Genomic DNA, 3,924 nt, shown 5'->3' with positions numbered 1-3,924 from the left:
AGTGGATTTCCACAGTTCAGAATGTGCTCATCCAGCATTTATTTTCAATATCCATGTAAGAAAGTCTGCTCTTATATATTCTGTTATGCATTGTGTTCTCATCTTTCTGAACTTAGAAATTTGTTAAAATTCTAAAAGATGTCTTCAGGACAGCTGTTTTGAATCAAGATTGTAATTGCTAAAATTAATATAACATTTAATCCTTTTTCATGCTTTTTTCATCTACTAATTCTTCCTCCATAAACCTATTCCAAAGAAATAGCCAGAGGTATATTAAAAAATTTATGGGGAGGTATGGGTCTACAAAATAATGATAAAGCCTATAGCTTTTTTTTTTACTAGCTTGTGTGACCTCAGTTTCCTGACTTATAAATGGTGAGAATAACAGCTCCGATCTCCAAGAATTTTTTAATGAGGATTAAGTGACATGAAAAAAGAGTTTAGCACAGTATCTGGTACATATATAGTGGTGAACATGCAATGCTAACAATCAGTGTGCTTATTATTATTATTACAGCATTATTTTATAAAGGAAAAGATATCAGTCTGTGCTTGATTGAGAAATGTTTACTAAATTATGTTCCATTCTTATTTTGAATATTTTATAACCAGTAAAAAACTTATTTTTAAAGAATATTTTATAATTTATTTATGATAGATTAATTCTGAAAAAAATTTATGTCATGCTCATGGTTTAAAGGAAAGGGAAATTTTCAACTGAGTTATGATAAAATTCTAGTTTTGTTTTTAAAAAATTGAGAGTGTAAAAAGATGCATACTGGCATGTGCCTAAAAGATGGTATCAAATGTTATTTGCAGTGAATAACCAGCAGTATTTCTTTTTTATGCTTTTCCAAAATTTCCATCATTAACAGAAAAAAGGAAGGTTTCTGTACTATTTGGGTGGTTCTTAAAGTTCTTATTTAATTGTGGATTCCACAGTTAAAAACATTTTTTTTTTTTTGGTCACCTAAATCTTTGATGCGAATTACACACAGGAATAAAAAAGCGGTACATGCAATTCTTAAGAAGTAATCACAGATTCTCTCTGGGGATAATGACTCTTATCCTTTCAGGGTGAGTACCATCACACCCACCTTTTCTTTTAAACAGTATTTACATTCCATTTACTTTCAGAAGGATGAGGGAGTTGGGAAAAAAGCATTGGTAAAGGGAAGAAGTCTCAGTTTACTTAACCTTTTTGCACTTTTCACAAAAATAATAAAGATTTGACGCAGAATCATAGGTCCTAGAGAGCCCAAAGAATTTATCCAGTCCAGCTTTCCATCTTCAGGCAAGACATTACATCACTGTAGGCAGATGAGAACTGACTCCGCTTATAGCATTTATACCAATTAATATATATGTTATGAAAGAATCAACCTTAGCAAAATCTAACACAGTATCCAACATATCTGCAATAAAAGATGCAGCCATCAAAATAGAAAATATTAAGAATTTTGGGCAACAACAAAAAACAGAATTTACACAAAACAAATCACAATTGGCTATGAGTTAATAGCATCACAGTACCCATATCTTTCTTATTCAAGTATATACACTATTTTTAAGACTTAGTTACAGCAAAGCCATTAATAACTAGGATATATATGCAATTATTTTAATAAACACAATGAAAAGAGCAACAGATAAAAATGCTTCATTCTGAAATTCTGTAACAATTATAAACATGTTAACATTACCACTATATATTTGATGCATAATTTTAAAATGGTTTTTACACTTAAAATAGCACCGAGTTTTATTAAATTACTTATAATGGCTCAACATTTTTTTAAAAGTCAGGCAATCTTTGCTATATTGCAGTAGTCTATATTTTATGTACTTTTTTTTTCAATCACCCAAGTGATTAAAAATGGTTACTCATTCACTCAAAAACAGCAAGAGAGGTCTCTAATGACTCTAGAAGGACCACATCCGACAACTTCTAGTTCTTCGAAATGGCTGGAAAGGCTTTTTCAGTGCCCACATCAGCAGCTGTGGTTTGGGTTTTGTAGGAAATAGAAGTGCTTCACTTTCTGGTGTAGGAAATCGTTCTTGGTAGACTTCAGGATAGGATTTCTGAAACTGCTTCAGTTTTTTCTTCTTTTCCTTGCTAGAGGGTTTGTTGTCTGTTATAACTTCCTTCAATAAAGCTGCCAGAGGTTCCTGAGAACCATATGCTCTTTGATACTCAAATTCTTCTGGACTAATTTGACAGCAAGATGATGGGGCAGATAGAGTGATACCCATATCAGCTCCTGGGTATTTTATCTGGGCTCTTCGTCGTAGAGCCACATGCTCCTCTATAGAGGTCTGCAAGGCCAAAGGAACTTTCAGAATCTGGTGACTGTCCATCAAAAATGTCACCAATCTAGCAGCTACTTGTCCACTTCATCTTTGGAACACAAGATGCAACAGGAAAATGTCTGAACCAACAGTGTTCGGGTGCCAACACCATCACACAGTGGTGGCATCTCTTTATCTAAACAGATCCTTGCCATCATCCTCAATGACAGCCGTAGCTTTCTTCTATTTTCAAGTGTAGGAGGAGGCAGCATATCTGAAATGCTTTAACAGCCATTTTCTCTTTCTGTAGCAAACCTATTACACTGACAAAAGCATCAAGAAGATGAATGTAAGCAGAAGCTCTTTCAAGTGATCATAGTAATCTGCTATAGTTTTAAAGACATCTTTTTCAAATCCTAGGTACACAGGCTGCTTTAAATCCGAACAATTAGGCCAATTTGCCAAACACTTCATAGCTGACGGTGCTCAATGAGGAAGTTCTTTTGACTTGCCATCAAGGATAACAACTCCCCGCTTGCTAACACCATATACATTATGGATGATGAACTTGGAGTTGACAAGTTTGGTATCCAAAACTTCTTTTGAGGAATCTAGGTCAAGGATTTTCTGTAAATAAGATGTCATAGACTTCCATACCTCTACTACATTGGCCTCTGTCAGCTGTCTGCGATGGACAAGACGGCAAGCTGGCACCTGTCCAATGGCAATACTGTGACGCTTATGCCACATCTCAGAATTCATCATAACTGGCCTGGGTGAGATGTTCTCTTGTGTAGTGCCTTCAGGGGGATGTTTCCATTCTGGAAATATTCATCCTTTTGGTATGGGGGCTGCTTTGGATATGGTTTCAGGGGTGAGGAAGGAGGTGATCTGTACAAATGGCAGTTGTCTTCAAAGTCTTCCTGACCCTCATTTCCCTTGATGTCTTCAATTACATGATTCTTCAGGAATGTTTTTAGCAGCTGGACCATTTGTGCGTCACTTTGGAGATAAAGTTCTGACGGCACCTCAGCAGCTCATGCGGCCAATCTACAGCTTCGGCTGGTGTGAAGCAATGCTCCTAACTTTTGAAATGACAGCGATGGTTCCTCGATGGCATCCAGATGGTGGCCCGGTATAGCCCAGGCCCCACAATGCGGTGCCCCAAGGCCCGCACTTGAGCTATGAATGGGCCGCAGTAGAGCCGATCCCGGAACCTGACGGTGCTATCCCATCACACCCACTTTTCTCCAATCTTTATTCTCTTCAACCTGTTGCTTGCTGTCATTTCTAAGAGATCAGTACTTCATCTGCCCAAAATGTGATGGCAGTGGCAAAAGCTATAAACCATAGTCTTAAATTAGAAAAGCTTGTGCTTCATGCCCAATTACATTCCTATATTGAAATAATTCAGATGAATCAATACGTCAGATAACTGTGTTACTGTGTTACTACTTACTATAGTAAACTAGCCCTCCAAAAAGAAGGCTTTTAAGAATGGACAAGAAAAGCAGGGATACAAGGATTAGGTTAATCACATTATCACCATCACCACTGATGAAATACCTCTTAATGTGGCTTCAGGCAGAAACAAATATTTTCAATCTCACAGCTGAAATAGCGTTAATCGTGCTT

General features: G+C 36.6%; 1 pseudogene; it reads right to left on the bottom strand.

The window, feature by feature from the left end:
• Positions 1–1,923: 1,923 nt before the first annotated feature.
• On the bottom strand, positions 1,924–3,409 carry LOC143656389 (DEP domain-containing protein 1B pseudogene; annotated as a pseudogene).
• Between the last annotated feature and the right edge of the window lie 515 nt (positions 3,410–3,924).

Source organism: Tamandua tetradactyla, chromosome 2 (genome assembly GCF_023851605.1).
Source record: "Tamandua tetradactyla isolate mTamTet1 chromosome 2, mTamTet1.pri, whole genome shotgun sequence".
In the NCBI taxonomy this organism is placed as follows: domain Eukaryota; kingdom Metazoa; phylum Chordata; class Mammalia; order Pilosa; family Myrmecophagidae; genus Tamandua; species Tamandua tetradactyla.
The sequence above is the reverse complement of the archived record's forward strand: the minus strand, read 5'-3'. Positions and strand labels throughout refer to the sequence as shown.